General features: G+C 43.3%; 1 long non-coding RNA gene across 1 annotated transcript; it reads left to right on the top strand.

Moving 5' to 3' along the window:
- Positions 1–3,751: 3,751 nt before the first annotated feature.
- LOC115086212 lies at positions 3,752–18,982 on the top strand. The gene is made up of 4 exons (XR_003855157.1): positions 3,752–3,814; positions 3,919–3,954; positions 6,439–6,520; positions 18,335–18,982. It is a non-coding gene; the product is annotated as an uncharacterized LOC115086212 (long non-coding RNA).
- Positions 18,983–20,034: the final 1,052 nt, after the last annotated feature.

Genomic DNA, 20,034 nt, shown 5'->3' with positions numbered 1-20,034 from the left:
GAGTCTCGGAAACTTAAAAGATCAGGCAACTAATTAGTAAAGTAGTTACTTTAAATATGCTATTAAAATGCAATACATTTTACTCAGGGTATTTTTAAATAAGCTCTCTGGGCACAATCTAAATTTCATTTGACAGACAACTCAAACTCACAGCAAACAGAATGTGCACATCTTTGAAGAACATTCTAAATCAGGACAGTTGCACTGTCATTTTCTGTGTCAAGGGATAGCAATTCTGCTTAGAGTACAAGCTCACTTTGAAACTACATAAAGTCAGCTTATGGAAATTGCAGGGCTATCTGCCCACAATCTATGAAAAGCTCACAAAACTTTATTGATTAATTTTGTAGAAAATTGCATTCAAATAGCTGGCTGTATTGAGATACCTGGACTACATAGATAAAGTGTCAAAATGACAACCTATGAATTCAGTTTGTGTAATACAGTTCCTATATTTTTTTTACGCTGTCCTTTACAAGGATAAACAGTATTTGAGTAGTAGGGAAAATAATGTAACCTAAGAGATTAGTATTTTCTACTGTTTATACTACATAGTACATAGCTGTTTATACTACATAGTACATGTGATTTTATTTTTAATTGAAATAGAAATAAATAAATAATGTATGACACCCAAAAACCCTGAGATCATTTTATTGTATAGAAGTAAATGAAGATTCTGTTCATTATTAAGAAAATAATTATGTGTGAAAAGTATTTCTTATATAGTCTATGCAAATTTAATAGATATTAATGTTTTAGAAGATGTCTCCATGTCTGTATTTTATGTTATTTAAAATTACATAAAATCTCACCATTCAAATGATTTTTCTTCTATCACGTAAATAAAAATGTTATCTAACCCTGTTTATTAATCCAAACACACCCAACATTGACAGTCCTAGAAATTGTGATGTATAGAATCATTAAAAAACTGTCTCAGGGAGGGAAGAGGTAGATAGCTGTGTCTAAGAGGATTAGTGGGAGTCTGTGGGTTGAGGGGAGATCAGTGACTGTCTATGGAAGAATTCCAGAGATTGTATATAAAGAAGGGGGCTGATTTTAATTAAGGATAGAGGCCCGGAACAAGTCTCAGAGAAGTGATTATATTTCAGGAGAGAGACCAGTAAATTGATATATCATGAGAAAGAGTCAGCAATTATGTATCTGTGAAGGTAAACCAATGAGTCATTGTGCTTGAGGAGAGGGACACATGACTGAGTACATCTGATAAGGAATGTCATTGAGTATGGAGTGAGACCACTGTGCGAGTAAGTACATCTAGGGATATACATTCAGCTTTAAACTATTAGGAACAGCATTGGATTTTTAAGTTAAAAACCGAACATCCTGACGGACTGAATGATGCAATTGAATGGATGTCTTTAATTTAAAGGTCCGCAATTCTATTATCCCATTGGTTACTGACAGTTAGCTCAAGCATGATCATTGGTCCTCACAGCAGTCCATTAAAAAGTTTAAATACCACCCTTGATTTGGTTTGTTTGGCGGCTCCATTTTGAAACAAGCGGGAATGCTGAAAGAAGTTTGATCCAAGAAATAAAACATATGTCTTTTTTCAACAAATGATTTATTAAGAATATAATAGTAACGTTACTTAATCCATTATGTTTTGCTTTTTAGTAGTGCTGAAGCCCGCACCCCTGACGAAGGTCTTATGAAACACGCACAGTGTCGGGCGTTGTAAGCAGTTTAATCTGCAAGAAAATATTGGGTCTTCATAGCAGGATATAGAAGTTCATTACCGCTGCCGCTTCATTTTATGATAAGTACATTTCATTTCTATGGATAAACCTTAAAATGTGGTTAAGCACAGCAGATGTGAATGACAGTGTACATATAATGAATAACGTTTAAAGGAGCAAGTGTACCAGTAAAAGGAAGAAAATATCCAGAAAAAACCCCCCAAAGAAATAATATAAAAAAAATAATAATAAGTTGAATCAACTGGGTACACTCACTGTAGAGTGGACTTATAACAACAAACCCGATGATTAGACATATTCGGTGGTGAGTATTTCACTTTATAATGGGCTACATAATCCCATACTATCTTTAAGTGAACAGAGTGTAACACTATTCAGTGGCTACATTAAGCTCCCGAATGAGGGTTGTTGTAAATATATGACACATCATTGACATTTGATATAACGTAGTATCTACTATCTTTATTAAGATTGTGACTATATAACTACGATTAACATCCAGTTATTTAAAATATACAGTAATCAAAATGGCGCAGATAGCCTTTGCCCTTACTATGTCACAGGGGCTACCGGTGCCATTGGTTAGCCCCTGTCACATGGTAGGAGCACAAGATGGCGCTGGCCATCCAGTGCTCCTACCATGTGACAGGATCCGGCCAATGGCACGGATACCCTGTCACATGGTAAGGGCAAAGGGCCATTGGCGCCATTTTGATTAGTGGCAGCCGACGGCCCGGGAGTGGGAGGACGGCCCGGAGTGGGAGATCATGGAAGATCACTCCCGGGACCCCCACTGGACCACCAGGTACCTGTAAAAAGTTTTTTGTGGGGTCGGGAGGGTGGGGAAAGCTAAGGGGTTACTTTTAAAGGGTCGGGTGGGTTTAGGGGTTATTTTTGTGTGCCATTTTTCCTGCCCTCCCCAAAAATGATAAGGGAACCCCCACGATCAATATTGTGGGGTTTTCCTATCGTTTTGGGAAAGCCCCCGATTTCTGATGATTTTGAAAAAATCGATATTTTCAATCGTCCGAAGCCCAATTCACATCCCTACTAGATACTAATCATTTCATTTTGCAATTGTATTCTTTATTAACCTTGTTTCAAAGTATACAAGTACACTTGGAATACATTTTTCTTTTTTCTCAAGGATCAAATATATATGCTGAACCCTTCCATTTCAACTTTAGACTCTAACACATACACCAAATGGAAATGCAGTGTCTCTAAAATAGCATTAACTAGACAACAATAATACTTTTTCTCTTTTCCTTTTAAGCAGTTCTTAAATAGGACTAATGTAACTTGAGTTTCTGTTGATTTATTTTTTTAAATACTTTATAAATAGCATCGCAAACTAAAGAATACCTACCCCAGTGCTGATGGCTATCATAATAACTGAGGTGTGTGTGATACCCGGCCCAACTATCCATCTTTTTGCATAAACATAATATACAACTGAGTCAAAGACCCTGCCTTTGTATATTAATGACCACGGCCTCGGAGGGAACTTTCCTTCCACCCCCACCCCCCACCTTTCCCTCCCTTCCCCTACCTAACCCGCCCCCCAGCTCTACCTAAACCCCCCCCATACCTTTGTTTTGCAAGTTGCACCTGCAGGCGTAGGTTGCGCACGCTGGCCGAGTGATGGCGCGCGATCCCCCAGCCTAGAGGCTGCCCACACCCTGCCCCTTTTTTCAAGCCCCGGGACATACGTGTGTTGCCGGGCCTATGCAAAATAGATTTGGCGCGCGTAGGGCTTTTAAAATCTGCCCCATATTCTTCTTCCTCTAAGGCCATCTATCCAGACAAAAGGGGCCTGGAACCCACATGAGCAATCTCCCTGGAATTGAGAGGGAAGTCAAAGGTTTAAAATAGAATCAGATGGTAAGAGATTAATTACTTAAAAACAATATTGAAATTAAATTGAATTTGTAAATTGAAGTAATGCAAGCTGGCAACAAATGTGTTCTTCTAAAACATGCAAAATCTCTCAAATGCAATTAACAGAAACTTTCCTTTGCTTTTACAGATACTGTAACTGCTACCCAGAACCAGTTCAGATGTTCTACCAGCACACTATCAGATTGGTATCTATATATTTGTTTGCAAATAATAATGCGTTCTTATAAACTCTCAATGTGTACTAATGTTTCAAACAAGAATGTGTCTTTCTTTTAATTTTGTTATATAGATGTGCCTGCTCCCTTTTTCTTCAGTGATCACTCAGGTTAGTATATGTGCGTCTTACCTGATTGTCCCTGTTTTCGTCCCCTGGTTGTTTTCTGTTTTGTATTTCTCTCTCTCTTCCTGCCTTCTCTCTCTCTCTCTTCCTGCCTTCTCTCTCTCTTCCTGCCTTCTCTGTCTTTTTACCTTGTCTTATGTGAATCTATCTTTCAGTTTTGTTGTAGTGAGTACACTTAATTGGATTTGCTTCACAGGTACAAACCTCCACCATAGTTAGCTTTTGGGGCTAGAGGTCACCATTTGAACGTGTAGCTTGAGTAGCTGAAGAGTCCTATACTCTTTAACTCCACTGAGCTGTCATCCTGGTCCTCTGGGTTATTGTCTGGCACTGGAATCCTACTTTAAGAAATTAACAGGGAAGACGCCTGTCTACTATATAGTGCTTATCTTCAGCAAAAAATCTAGTATGTACCCAGGGTGCAGTTTTGCTGGCTTGTTGTATTTTCAGCTGGCTATGTTTGAAATCAAAAGGATAATTAAGAAGTCCTAACTGGTAACGCCAAGTGAACTTGTGTCATAACATAGACTTGTCACCATCACATGAAGTTTCTTGCTCTCTATGTAATTCTCAGTGACTCCTGCATTGCAGCTTTGGACTGATGATAGTCTTCTATTTCTAAAAATAAAAATACATTCTCCTTCTCTTTGGAACAGACTTGGGAGAATAGTTATGCATCCTTACACATAGTGTTCTGTAAGGAAGGTAAGGTTTCTTGAGGAAATCAGCGGTGGTCGTTCAGCGAGGGTTCCGACCCCCGCTGAACGACCTCCTGCAGTCGATCTCCTGCCGGCGCCATTTTCCGTACGGAAACGATTTGCGGCAGGAGATCGCTCCAGGGCCCCCGCTGGACCCCCAGGAAATTTTGGCCAGCTTGGGGGGGGCTCCTGACCCCCACAAGACTTGCCAAAAGTCCAGCGGGGGTCCGGAACGACCTCCTGCGTCGAATCGTATTGGTCTATGGCCGCTGCCATTTTGCGGTGGCCATTTTGCAAAATGGCGCCGGCTGAAGACACCACGATTTAGTGTGCCGGATTTCCTGCTCTCCCCCTTCCCCCGATTTAGCTACGGACCCGGGGGTAATTTAAGCTACGAACCGCCGCTACGGACCCCCAGGTAATTTAAGGCATTTGGGGTGGGGGATTTAATTTAAAGGGTCGGGGTGGGTTTTAGGGGGTTTTAGTGTGCCGGGGGTGGGTTTTAGGGGGTTTTAGTGTGCCACTGGACCCCCAGGTAATTTAAGGCATTTGGGGGGGGGTTCGGGAGGGTGGGGGATTTAATTTAAAGGGTCGGGGGTGGCTTTTAGGGGGTTTTAGTGTGCCGGTTTTCCTGCCCTCCCCCTTCCCCCGATTTACGATTTTTTGACGATAAATCGGGGGAATTGGTATTGTATCGTGGCCCTAACGATTTTTGACAATTTAAAATATATCGGACGATATTTTAAATCGTCAAAAAACGATTCACATCCCTACACTGTATTGCATTGGCCCCTAGCAATGCTATGTGCGAAAACATCACAAAGTGCAATAAAGCCGTGTTGCACAGCTTAATGAAAAAGGTGTAGTTATTTGCTGCATTAAAACTGTGTGATATGCAAAGCCAGCCCACTTGGCCAGAAATCCTGCCCCAAAATCCACCCCTTTTCTTAATTAGCATCGCACCATGCGTTATGGTGCTTTTTGCATGCAAAAAGCCCATAACGCAGCTTGAAAAATAACCCCCTTTGCTAGATAGCCGGGAGTAGGTTGTAGGGAAAGTGTTCTCTATTGAAATTGTATCTACAAAAAAAAAAACAAGTGAAAAAGTTTCCTTTTGAAAATTTGATTCATTTAAACTTCCCTCAGATGTGCAAAGGAAAAACTTTCCCTTTGAAATATGCCTAAGACAAAGTACCTGCACAACTTTGCACCTGTTTGGTTATGTGTGCATCTTTTGTGGAAAACGAGGCACTGTATATTGTGAACTCGCAAGGCCCTCCCCAAACCTACCTACAGATTGTCTTCTTTCTCTGTATTCAAAAATCCTGTGCATAGTGCCACTACGTGTCTAACCATACCTTCAGATCAGGGGTCAGTTTTCAAAGACCCCCCATTTACCTGCAGAAACTGGTTTCAAATATAGCGTGTTTGATGTGCATGTGTATTTTACATTCACTACCTGTGTGAGCCGCATTAGAGAGGAAGACAGTGCAGGTTGTTTCAAAACTGGCATGCCTATATGTGGATTTCTTCAACCAACCTAAACACACACCTAAACATGCTTCCTCACCAGCTAGCTAAAAGCACACACTGAGAAAGGAAAGTTTCAGACACCAATTTAACTGGGTGAATGGCCTTGAGAAGCGCGCTGCCCCATGAAAGAAAATATATGCTACAATACAGTAGAGAAAATGAAGGAAATATATACAGTATTTTATAGCCAGAAAGATCTGGAAATGTATTCATTAGGATGCTTTTTCTTGCTCTTTAGGACATATGCCACTGTCATCCATCACTCACAGAAGATTCAATAATGGAGTGATACTATAGACATAAAAGCCTTTGTCAAAAAGGTGAGGGAATCTTGTCTAATACTATTTAATAGAAAAGAACAAGTTTGCAAGAGAAGTTAATTTTACTTGTCAAGTGCAAATTTGCCAATGTACTGCTAGATATCAGAAGACATCCATTAATTCTACAGTCACATCCCCCCCAAAATATGCAATAATATATTCTCTTCTAGTATTCTTATTAAAAAGACATGCTGTCATTTTGGCACTAATATTAGAAGGTTGTATTTTGTTCTGATTTTTTTGTCAGTTCAAGGACAAGTTGCTTCTGCCAGTGTCTTTTGTCAGCAAAACGAACTATGGATCTGCAATGTCTTATTGTTTCCAAATGAGAAACTGTCACCTGGATGCATAGAAATTGCCTAAGTTTTTGTCATCAACTTTGTGTTCTACATTCAAATCTATTTCACACTATCAAAAAAATAATAATAATTGCTAGAATAAATATGGTATATACTATAAATAGGAGAAATACACATTATTTCCTAATCTCCCTCTGACTAAAGCAAATGACTGTTCACTATTAATGTTTTTGAATTAAATTTTGGAAAAGGGAACATGAGTTATAAAAATTATTTAAAGCAAACCAAAATTATATATATGGAGGTCTAAGGATTCCTTTCTAGTGATGAAGGTTTCTCCACCATTATCTTACAAAATGAGGTCAGACTGGAGATAGTAATAGTTTTCAGAAAATCCCCAGTGGGATGTGCCTAAATTTTGGAGGTTAAATATATCTGTAGAGCTCAAATGGGGATATATACAAATTTTTTTTTCATCTTTGTTTCATATTTTAGTTTTCCTGAGATTGGGTTTTTTTTTAATTTGGGAATTAGCATTATATGCAAATAGTTCACACTGTTTTGATAATAGTGCACACTATTTGCAAATAGTGCATGTTATTTGTTAACAGTGTACACTGAGGCTGCATTGAGGTAATAAAACCTAAAATTGGAGGTAAATTTTATTGCAGGTTTTATTCAATATGGGGTAGATTTTCAAAGGGATACGCGCATAACCCCCGAAAACCTACCCCTGCATGTACTGAGCCTATTTTGCATAGGCTCGGCGGAGCGCGCAAGCCCCGGGATGCGCGTATGTCCCGGGGCTTCCAAAAAGGTGCGGTCCGGGGGCAGAGACGTGGGTGCGCACATGTTATAAAATCAGGTGTATATTTGTGCACGTCGAGTAGCTGCACAAATGTACCCCGCTCGCTTAAATTTTAAAGTCAGCCCCTATGTGTTGCGCTGGAGGTGGACCCTTGGCCTGGTGCAGGATTGGTGACAGCTCCTACTCTTCGTAGGATAGGGAATAGATCCACGAATTTGGGAGCTAGTCATTGTGAAGGCAAGCGTAGCCAGATGTGCTTAGTGCAAAGCCAGACTTTTTGTCCAGGTAGGAACTTGGGCACAGCCCGACGATGGGCGTCTGCGACGCGCTTGGCCCGGTCAGCTGCTTGGCAGAGTCGCTCCCTTACTTGATCCCAGAGCTGGCAAATGTTTTGTGCAGTGGATTGGGCTTCAGGTTATGGAACACTGAGTGGAACTGGTAGTGGTAAGTGAGTTTGATGGCCAAAAACTACGCTGAAAGGAGAAACGTCTGTGGCAGATGCAATATGGGTGTTATGGGATAGTTCTGCCCATGGCAGGAGGTCAGCCCAGTTATCTTTTTGGTCGTTTACATATGATTGCAGGAAGGTTTTCAAAGACTGATTAGTCCTCTCAGCCTGGCCGTTTGCTTGTGGGTGATATGCTGACAATAAGTTTAACATGATATTGAACTTCTTACAGAGAGACCTCCAATATTTAGTTGCAAATTCAGGGCCATGATCAAGGACGATTTCTTGTGGTAATCCATGTAAACGAAACATATGGGTTAAGAAGAGTCGAGCTAGGTCTGTAGCCGATGGGAGTCCAGGCAAGAGAACGAAGTGGGCCAGTTTTGAGAAACAATCTATTATGACCCAGATTATGGTATTCCCTTTTGAGGAAGGCAGATCCACAATGAAGTCTGTGGAGAGACTAGTCCAAGGCTCGGTGGGTACAGGAAGTGGTTGAAGCAGCCCCCACAGGCAGCCAGTCATGGATTTTTGCTGTGCGCAATCCGGACAGGAGTCCACATAATTTTGGGAGTCCTTAGTCATACCAGGCCACCAATAGTACCTTTGGAGCATCTCGAGATTTCGGGGTCGACAGGGATGACCGGCAATCTTGGAGTCATGAGCCCAACGAAGTACACGTTCTCAGAGATGGCAGGGAACTACCATCTTCCCAGCAATATCATGCTGGTAACTGCAATTGAGATACAGGCTGGATCAATAATATGTGCGGGGCTCTCGGGTGTGTCTTCTGGCTCGACAGAATGAGAGAGTGCATCTGCGTGCAGATTTTTCACCGCTGGGCAGTAGCGGAGCTTGAAGTTGAAACGTGCAAAGAATAGAGCCCAGCGGGTTTGTCTTGGGTTGAGTAACTGGGCCTCTTTTAGGTGCTCCAGGTTTTTATGGTCAGTATATATTATGAACCTGTGTTACACCCCTTCAAGCCAGGGACGCCATTCCTGGAGGGCAAGTTTTACTGCTAGGAGTTGATGGTCCCCTATTGTATAATTTTGTTCTGTGGGAGATAATATGTGTGAATAAAATGAACATGAAATCAGGGTTCCGTTGGTGGAGTATTGACTCAAGACCGCTCATGCTCCAATGGCGGATGCATTGACTTTGACTATAAAGGGACGGTTTGTATCCGGGTGATGTAAACCTGAGCCAGTGCAGAAGGCCTCTTACAAGGCATGGAATGCTGATTGGGCCTTGGGAGCCCACACTTGAAGATCATATCCCTTCCTTGTCATGGCGGTGTGTGGAGCAGCCAGCGTGGAATAATTGGTGATGAAGTTTCAATAGTAATTTGTAAAGCCAAGGAATCTTTGTAGGGCTCTGAGGCCACTGGTTGAGGCCAATCTTGAATACCCTAGAGTTTGTCGGGGTCCATGGTGAAACCGCAGCTAGAGATGATGTAGCCCAAGAATGGGAGACTGGATTGCTCAAAAAGGTACTTCTCCAATTTCACGTAGAGATGGTGGTCTATGAGAAGCTGGAGGACTGTCTGAACATGGGAATGGTGAGAGTCCAGATCTTTGGAAAAAATGAGTATATCGTCTAGATATACTACGACAAATGAGTACAACGAATCCCAGAAAATCTCATTCATTAGCCGCTGGAAGCCTGCAGGGGCATTGCATAGCCCGAAGGGCATTACTGTATACTCGTAGTGTCCGTCTCTTGTGTTGAAGGTGGTCTTACAAATGTGTTCTGGTTGAATTTGTACTAGGTTATATGCCTCATGTAGATCTAGTTTAGTAAAGATTTACGCACCCTGCAGGCAGTCGAAGAGTTCACTGATAAGTGGCAGTGGATACCGGTCCTTACGGGTTACTGTGTTTAAACCTCTATAGTCTATACATGGTCTTAGACTGCCATCCTTTTTGTTTACAAAGAAGAACCCGGCTCCTGCCGGGGAGGTAGAGGGTCTTATGAACCATTTCGCTAAATTTTCTTTGATATATTTCCGACATCGCTTGCATCTATGGGAAGGAAAGTGGGTAGGTTCTGCCCTTGGGAGGCGTGGCACCAGGTAGGAGTTCTATGGGGCAGTTGAACTTCCAAAGTGGAGGCAGGATATTGGCGTTCTGTTTGGAGAATCAGGAGAGAGATCTCCTCGTCATGGAGCATTCCAACAGTGAGCTGGAAAGGCAAGGTATGGTGCGTGATACTATCAGAGAGAGGCTGTCCTTGAATTGAGGCAATGTGTAGTGGTATTTCCAATGGTTGAACTGGTATCTGAAGGAGTGTGACAATCTCTTCCAAAATGAAATTTCCACTTGCCCCAGTGTCCACAAGGGCGGTGGTGGCAAACAAACATGACTCCCTGAGGAGGGAGACCAGCAGCAACAGTTGGGGGCCAGAAACTGTAGTGCCCTAGCTTGGGACCCCTGCCAGGCTCAGGCTTTGGAGTTTCCCGGATGTACTGGACAAGTCTGGAGAAGATGGCCGGAGCCACTGCACTACAAGCAGAGGCCAGGTTTTCTTTGTTGGAGACGTTTCTTTCGGAATCAGATGGCCACAGTTGATCTGCATTGGTTCCTCGGGAGATTGAGGGGCCACAGGTAAGGTCAACTGGGGACTCACAGAATGGGGGTGACCGTAGGGCAGGAGGTCGAATAGCTCTTACCTCCTGATGTCGTTGTTGAAGACAGTAGTCGATCCTTCCGACTAGAGAAATCAGATCTTCCAGAGATGCAGGGATCTCCCGGGCAGCCAGCTTATCTTTAAGGAAAGGAGACAGTCCCTCTAGGTAGAGTGCCTGAAGGCAGTCCTCCTGGCATCCTAACTCTGTTGCCAGAGTTCAGAACTCCACCGTATATTCAGCTAACAAGTGTGAACCTTGACAATGGTGGAGTAGGTGGAGGCCAGCGACCGCTTGTCAGCCTGGATCCTCAAAGGTACGTCGGAAGATGGAGATAACTGAGGGAGCTGACATAGAATTGCATTGGAGTGCTCCCAGAGCAGGGAAGCCCATGCCAGGGCCTTCCCCTCAAGACGCAAGAGGATGAAAGTGATCTTAGTCACTTCATCTGGGAATAGCGAAGGTTGTAGTGAGAACTGCATGTAGCATTTATTAATAAAACCTCGACAGAGACAAGGATCACCATTGAAATGGGGTGGAGCTGGGAGGGCCAGCGGTGCCTGTGAGGACAAGGAATGAGCAAGAGCCCCTGGGTTGGCCATGGCAGATTCCTCCAATTGAGAATGCATCTTTTCCATGGCGGAGGCCAACATTTCCATGATCTGTTGTTGCTCTCGGACGAGTGACCAGACCAGAGATGGCCTGCAAGGCAGGAGACTCTGCCGAGTCCATGGCCTTGGCAACCTGTTGCACTGGAGGTGGACCTTTGGCCTGGTGCAAGATTGGTACGGCCCTCTGGTCAGACCCAGAGAGCGCCTGCCACCAGGAGGCGGAGTACACTAGGAGACAGCGACTAGCTGGAGTTTCGCCAATAACTGTCTGGGGTTTCCGCAGATTGAGCTCTTGGGCACCAGGACCACCTGGACTTAGGTGGGCCTCAGAGGGTCTCCCAGATAGGTAGTGAAGGGGTGTGCATACCACGAGCAAGGGTGCGTGGCTGATACAAAGAGATTGGGCCAGACCTGAACTGGAGATTCTGGAGACCTCAGGGAGGTAGCAGTTCAGGAAGGTCCTCTGGGCAAGAAAGGCAGCGCCTGTGGGTCTGGTTGGATGCTGCGGGCAGAGTCCAAGCAGGTCAGTCTGGTGGTCATGGAAGGCAAGAAGAGAGTGGCCGAGTGAAACACAAGGGTCAAAGCCAGGGTATCCGTCCAGAAGTGGTCAGCCAAAGCAAGGGTCAGTTCCAAGGTCAGTCCGAGCATAGTCAAGGCAAGCGAGTGTCAGTTCCAGGAGGTGGTCAACGTGCTCAGGCAGGCAGAGATCAGTTCCAGGCAGCAGTCAGTCATAGTCAGGCAAGCAGAGGTCAGTACTGAGAATCAGTACGAAGGGTACTACCAGGGAACATAGAGCAAGAACAAGACAGATGCTGGAAGACATGGAGGACCATGTGAACACTGGAATACAGAGACACTGGAACACAGGAACGCTGGAACATGGGAACACTGGAACAAGGAAACACTGGAACGCAGGATCAGGCACAGGAACAAGGAACAGGCAAACTTTAAACACCAAGGTGTTGGCCCAATTGCCAAGGCGAGGTCCTGGGGACAATGCCTCACTTTAAATAGGGCTTCTACGTGACATCATCGGGAGGGGTCCGAGATGGGTTTCCCAGGCTGAGCCCTTTAAATAGAGAGACATCAGCCACACGAGCACCTAGGGGCGAGGCTGAGGAGATGGAGGACATGGAGCCCCTATGGGAGCTCTGCTGCGAGGCCTGAGGCATAGATGGAGCCGAGGACACCTGAGGAGAGCATTGGGGACATCGGGAGCTGGCGGCCATGGCAAGGCCGGAGCTAGTGGAAGGCAGCGCAAGGTGAGCAGGCCCGGTCGCGGCACCAATGCGGCCGGGACACGCAACAGCAGAATGTCAGAACTTCTCTAATTTCCCTTAGTACCTTCAGATATATCCCATCTGATCTCAATGCCTAATCTACTTTCAGGCTAATATTCAAACACTATTTAACCAGGTAAGTAGGACTTATCTGGTTAAGTGGTGGATGCTGGATTTTCAGCTAATTTCAGTAGCCACCAGTAGAGACTGTAGCCTAGGCTTGAGCACAATGCCAGGGTCTCAGCCTAGGTAAGGGCAGACTTGGGGCCTCAGCAGAGAATGAAGCCCCATGATCAATCACTCAAATAATCTGTCACGTATTTGAGTGCCAGGCCGGGTCTCAACACCTGTGCATCTGCCCAGGGCCAGACCCGACACCGGGTCCTGACACCTGACCCTCAGCATAGGCTAGAATCAGAAAGACATGATGCTGTGGCCAGGCCCAGAGGCTAAGTCCATATGCCAGGATCTTGACCCAAACCCAGGCCAATGCAGGGACATGGACCAGAGCCCAGGACCAGGCCAATGCTATAGCCTCACCCAGAGACTGCTTCCCAACACTAGGGCTTCAGCCCTGACTCGAGGGCCTCATCCCAGACCGAGGCCCCATGATGGGACCCATACTGGAGGCAGGGGTCTGACACCTGGGCCTCAGCTTAGGGTCAGGCCCAAGCCCAGAGCCTACGCCTCACGATTCCATCTACACTGTCCTCTTCTTTCTTCTTTGAACTAATGCTGTGTACTGAGGTTGCACCAAAGTCAATTAATTCTTGTGCATTTACCCCAGCGGATGGCACCATTTTGATGTGCCGCATTGTAAAGCTCTGTATCCCCAGCACATGGTGTCAGTTTAAAGATGAAAGAAGAGGATGACGTCAACTGAACTGCAAGGCCTGGGCAGCCTGAATCTGGGAAGAGAACTTGGCGTTGTTACCTGACTTCTTTAGTCTAGATTGAGGACCAGGCATTGGGAACCTGCTTCCAGGCCGGGCTCTGGCATCAAGCCTAGGTTCAGGCCGAAGCCTTGCTATCAGAACCTGGCCTCCAGGCCAGCCATGGTGTTTGGTCTGAACCTTGTCTCCAGCTTAGGCTGAGGCACGGCGATCTACCACGACCATCATCTATGCAAGACTGAGGCTTCGGCCTGAGCCTAGGCCTCACCATTTTATCCCCACCAGACCAGGTAAGAGAGGGCCAGGGGAGGATCCTGGGCCTGGCATTTTGTCCAGGTGGGGGGATTGGGTGGGGGGACAGGATGGGAGGCCTTGAGAGGCCCTGATTTCTTTTTGGGGGTCATATTTTTTTTATAAATTCTTTTTACAAAAATGTAACAAACTAAACATTCCATGAACTAAAATACATTGAGAAAAACTTCCTGAAAACGAACCAAAAAATGAAAATTATTTTTTTTATCCCTGCACATGCCTATTAATTGAGTGGAAGGGACAAAAGATACACCATATGGTCTTTTTCTGAAGTTATGTTTCTATATTACCATGTATATCAAATAACAAAGTATGTACAAAGAACAAACCATGTCTAGTTTGTATGTACTCACTTTTCCACATGATCACCTAAATTTATGCATAATCTCCATATTCTGAAAATCAATTTTTCATGTATAGAAGGTGTTTTGGGGTTCAAATCCCCATTAAAATTTCACTGCTTAGATTACTCTAAATCAAAATTGTATATTCCAAATGGGATTTACTATGCATGAAATGAAATTTAGTACTCACCAATAAAATGTGGTGCATACCAAATAAAAATAAAATCGAAAGAACATGACACACACACAAAAATGAAGCAAAGAAACAAAGAGAAAAACAACATTTTTGGGTTGTACAACTTTAGGGCTGAATTTTAAAAGTGCTTTCCATGCTAAAAGACCCATATATGTGAGTATGTGGGCCACACATGAGCAATGCAAATTTGGAAAGTCATTAAAGGCCAGATTTTCAAAAGCCTATGCGCGTAAATCCCGAGGTCTTAAGTGTGCCGGGCCTATTTTAAAAAGGAGTGGACTGGGAGTGAACTGGTCAAGGCCGCGGGCCTCGGCACGCGCAAGTTGCACTAATGTGCACCCCCTTGCACATGCCGACCCCCAATTTAATAACATGTGTGCACCAGTGCGCACGTTATGAAATCGGGCGTCCATGTGTGCGCCGGGTAGCGTGCGCACATGGACGGGCACGCGCAGGTCTTAAAATCTACCCTTAAATGTGCACATACATGTAGATGCATGAGCTAAATAAAGAGAGCGGAAAAGAAACAGGGCATGGGTAGGGCGTAGGCGTTCTGGGTAAGGCCAACCGTTATGCATGTAAATCTGTATTTTAAATATGGATGCCGCAGCACACGATGACTTATTAGCTGCATATATTTACTGCTGCTCGTGATGAGGTTTATGTCTGCAGAAATCACATTTTAGCCTAACACGACAGGGTGAGGTGTCCTGGTCAATTGGGGGGGAGTGTACCACAGGAGTATGGATGACCTTGAGATAGACAGTGCAAACTGATGGACTATTTATTAAAACTGGGAATGTCCTTCACCAGGCATGTTTTAAAATTTGCTTATCTGCATGTGTTAAAGCCAACAAAATCCTGAGGAAGGTACAGAAGTATGTTTGCTTGAGCAGCGGCTTAAAATTAGGAGCACAGTTATGCGTGGTAGGCATATTTTAAATCATATAGACACAACCCCATGCATTATTTAAAATTCCAGTGTATGTCTATTCACATGCTCATAAACATGTGCATGGGCACTTGTGCACCTGTTTTAAAGTTACCATCCTATGAATAGCTTCTGCTGCCTCATGGATGGTGTGGAGTAATCATGTATAAATTCATTCTGTTCAACTTCTGTATTATAAAGTATTTTTTCCTGTCAAAAAGGAGGCAATCTGAGAAAATCCTTCTATAGGCATCTAAGCCATCTATAAATTAGTATCTCAGCAACATAAGTATATAATAATATCATTAATCCCTAGGAATACATGCAATTTCATTTTTTAACTGCATACTGAAGTGGCTGAAATTTTCTCAGAATGCATTTCATTCTATAACTTCAGCATTCTTGGTGTCCTTATACCTTCAAACAACAGCAAGTGATTACTTGTTAAGAACATAAGAACATGCCATACTGGGTCAGACCAAGAGTCCATCAAACCCAGTATCCTGTTTCCAATACAGGCCAAACCAGGCCACAAGAACCTGGCAAGTACCCAAAAACTAATTATATTCCATGCTACTGTTGCTAGTAATAGTAGTGGCTATTTTCTAAGTCAACTTAATTAATAGCAGGTAATGGACTTCTCCAAGAACTTATCCAATCCTTTTTTAAACACAGCTCACTAACTGCACTAACCATAGATTTTGATGTGAAGCATCTATTGTCTATTTCTGATAAGGACATTTGATATTCAATAACAGGGTGAGCATCTCTTTTTCGCTACATAATTTTTTACGGAAAACATTCCCTGTTAAACCAGACACACCTCATTTGGTAAATCCCTCAAAATGCCATTTGTTAATATACTGGACTTTCAATATTTATTTCTAAAGTTTTTTGAATTATAAGGCCCAAGATTATGTTGTATATTTAAATCTTTATCCAGGGCTCAGCATCCTCGCGGGTGTTGGGTCCTCCCCTAAGTGTGTGTGTGCGGCGGAACGCCCAGCCATTTAAAGGGCCAAGCGCGGGAAGTTCCCCCGTGGTGCACAATAGTGACGTTACCTGAGCCCTGTATATAAGGCAGGGCTCAGGCTCCAGTTCCCTGCCTTGGCAAACGGGTTGACACCTCCGGTGTAGCTAGTTGCCATCCTATGTTCCTTGTTCCTGTGTTCCTTGATCCAGTCTTTGTTCCAGTGCTCCTGCGTTCCAGTGTTCCCATGGTCCTCTCTATGTCCCAGCGTCTGTCCTGATTCCTGCTCTACATTCCTCCTCGGTAGTACCTTCTTGGACTGATTCACGGTACTGACCTCTGCTTGCCTGGCCATGTTTGACTGCTGCCTGGAACTGACCACTGCATGTCTTCTGAACACATTTGACTGCCTCCTGGAACTGACCTTGCCTACCTGACCCCGTTGACCGCCACCTGGAACTGACCTCTGCTTACCTTGACTACGCTTGGACTGATCCTGGAACTGACCCTTGCTTCGGCTGACCAGCCTCAGATGGATACCCTTGCTTTGACCCTTGTGCTCTACTTGGATTCTCTGCTCGCTTCTGTGATGACCAGACCAGCCTGTTCGAATGCTGCCCACAGCCTTCCTTATACTAGACCAATAGGTGCTGCCTACCTTGCCCAGAGGACTTTCATATCCTTTGTTTTCCTGAGGTCTCCGGTGATCCTTGTTCGGGTCTAGTTCCTCCCTTTATCACCAGCCGCACACCTTTGCTCGTGGTGGGCACACCTCTCCGCTACCTCTCAGGGAGACCCTTTGAGGACAACCTAAGTCCAGGTGGTCCAGGTACCCAAGGGCTCAACCTGTGGAAACCCAGGATTGCTATTGTGAAGCTCCAGTTAGCCTCTGTCTCCTTGTGTGCTCCGCCTCCTGGTAGAAGGTGCTCTCTTGGTCCAACCAGAGGGCCGTACCAATCCTGCACCAGGCCAAGGGTCCACCTCCAGCGCAACAGTTATTAGAGATGTGTATCATTTTTCGCCCGAAGTAGGAAATTGAATGAAATTTCCTACTTCGTTGCTGTTTCGTTGTCCCCGAAACCCGAAATGAATTTTCCCCGAATTTCGGGGAAAATTCGGTTTTCGGGTTTGCCTCTGGAGAGGGGCACAAATTTTTTTTTAAAAATAAGAAACCACCCCAAACCACCCCAAACATTTAAATTAGCTATAATACACCCCCCCCCCCCAAGGCTTGCCAATAATCCCTGGGGGTCCAGCAGGGGTCCGGGAGCGATTTCGTTTTCGGCTGCCAGTAACCAAAATGGCGCCGATAGCCTTTGCCCATACTATGTCACAGAGGCTTTCAGCGCCATTGGTCAGCTCCTGTCACATGATAGGAGCACAAGATGGCGCCGATGGCCATGTGACAGGGGCTGACCAATAGCGCCGAAAGCCCCTGTGACATGGTAATTCGGGCTATTCGGCACCATTTTGAGGCGCAGGGCTTGCACTGTACACTGGGCATGGAGGGCAAATGGAAGCCGGGACCCCGCTGGACCACCAGGGATCTTCGTAAGTCTTGGGGAGGGATCGGGATGGGGGGGGGGTTGTATATATGTACGAAAAATGCTTGAAAATGGTTTTAAATGCTTGGGGTGGGTTTTTTTTTAGCTTTGTTTCCCGATTTGTTTTTCGGCCCGGTTTCGGGTTTCCTCGTTTCGTTTTTCGAAAAAACAAAACGAGAAAACCCGAATTGTACCACGAAGTATCCGAACCGAAAAACGACCCGGTAGAAAAAAACGAAGCACATCTCTAACAGTTATGGGGAATATAGCATAATAAAGGAAGCCACTTCTAACTTTATACATAAAAATTTGGATTTATTCTGATTAAAAAATTTAGAAGAATTATCATTGTTTTGGACATCAGATAATATATTGTTAAACAAACTTGATAATAGCTGACAAGCAGTGAATAAATATCTTATTATTAATTACAGTTAATATAATGTATGCTGTATAAGTAGCTTCTATCATAATACTGTCTAGGGATCTTTAAGGATAATATAGTAATAATGTGGTACAATTCTAAATTCCTACCTTTCATCTCTGCATTGACAGTTATTCCAAATCATCCTGCTGGACCAAGTCAGGATAAGCAGGGAGAAAGAATACAGCAATGTCGTTTTCTTTTTGATCATCTTCTTCTCCTCCAAGGATTGCTATATAAATAGTATTATTTTATAATTTTCTCAACACATTGAAAATGCAATTGAGAACAATTGTCTCTTTCTGATTGGATCTATGTTTCAGTCTTTTTTCTCATAAAACGTCTTCATGTACCAGTCTTTCATGAATATGCATGCTACATAATATTGCTAGCCAGAAATGGTCATTTTTGTACCATCTGTAGTATTTTTAAAGTGATCAAATACTGCATCCATGTCTGATGGACAGCAGCTTATAGCATACCATTTCAAATCCTCAGCAGTTCTTGTCAATCTTCTACCATATCACTGTCCATTGTAGTGTATTTAAAAAAAATGTAGTCTTCATCCCTTTTTATGAGTAAATAGTCATTTTCAATATTTGTGTGTCAATGCAACAAACAAACACAAGAATCAATTACTCCATCATAATATAGTTTCATTTTTCTAAAATTGTTTTGTACATTTCTAAATTGTCTTGAAATTTAATATGATATATTTTGCTGTATTGTTATCTGCTTTGGTTGTTTACAGACAGGTGAACTGCCTAACTAACTCACTAACATAGCTAAATAAATAAAATTGCAAAATATGTTTCCTTCTCCATAGGATTCATAAAAGACACTACTCATTCTTTCAATCTGGCATTAAATAGAAATGTTTAGCAGTTAATCTACTATAATATTTAGATTGCTTTATATATTTTTGGCAAGCAGTGATCCATTCAATGCATAATTTACAAATCTGTGTTTATGACCTGGATGCATTCATATTCAAATTTATCTGCCTATGTCTGGATACATTTCACAAAGTTAGTTTCTCCAGATCTTTTCATAATACATTTGTCTTATGCAGTATTAACTTACCAGTTTTGTACTATCAGCAAATATTGATGCATTAGCCTTTGTGACCATCCTTGAATCATTTACAGAATAGAGTGATAAAAAAGTAATGGACCAAGTACTAAACTGCATGATTATACAAAATTTAATAACACAATACAGATTGCACAAAGCTATTGTGGGAACATGCTTTTTTGATTACGGTGGGCTATACTATGAATTTATTACTTTATCAATATTATTATAAACTGGGTATACTGTGGGCAATATGCTATACTTATAGTGTCATTTCAAACTTTTCTGAAATCACAGTGTGTGATTTCACATTTCTGTAGTCCTTTTTATGCTTTCAGATGCACTTGTACACATTATTGCTATGCACATTTTCATTACTTTAGATCAAGATCTGAGTTGTATTTAATTAGTTGGTCAATAATAATTTCATACTGAGGGCAGGACCTGCAACTTAGGATAGAACTCTGCAGGGAGGGTGATCAAGCTTCTGATACCCCATCTATTAGAAATGTTCAGGACTTGGAATGTAGAAAAGGTTCTTCTCTCCTGTCTTTCCATAATAAAGACAATTTTGATTTTACAGAGGTGTTGGACACATACAATGCTATACAATAGTGCTAAGTGTTCCGGTATAATAAGTTCTGCCCCATTAGAGATTACTAGGGATGTGAATCGTGTCCTCGATCGTCTTAACGATCGATTTCGGCTGGGAGGGGGAGGGAATCGTATTGTTGCCGTTTGGGGGGGTAAAATATCG

Source organism: Rhinatrema bivittatum, chromosome 2, assembly GCF_901001135.1.
Source record: "Rhinatrema bivittatum chromosome 2, aRhiBiv1.1, whole genome shotgun sequence".
Taxonomy (NCBI): Eukaryota; Metazoa; Chordata; class Amphibia; order Gymnophiona; family Rhinatrematidae; genus Rhinatrema; species Rhinatrema bivittatum.
The sequence above is the reverse complement of the archived record's forward strand: the minus strand, read 5'-3'. Positions and strand labels throughout refer to the sequence as shown.